Here is a 221-nt window from a genome sequence, read left to right as displayed (position 1 = left end):
CTGGGTGCTGGCAGTCCATGAGTTTGGACTTTGTGTTTGGCCTGCCGAAAGATTCGGCCGACAACACGGGTGTCGTGGTATTTGTCGCCCGGTTGAGCAAGATGGCTCATTTGGCGGCGGTGCCAGACACCGGTACAGCAACGCTTTTGTAGATCGTGTTTTTCGACACCACGGACTCCCACAGTCGATTGTCTCTGACAAAGACCCCCGTTTCACGAGAA

Source organism: Plasmopara halstedii (genome assembly GCF_900000015.1).
Source record: "Plasmopara halstedii genome assembly, contig: Scaffold_262, whole genome shotgun sequence".
NCBI lineage: Eukaryota > Oomycota > Peronosporomycetes > Peronosporales > Peronosporaceae > Plasmopara > Plasmopara halstedii.
This window is presented reverse-complemented; position numbering follows the sequence as displayed.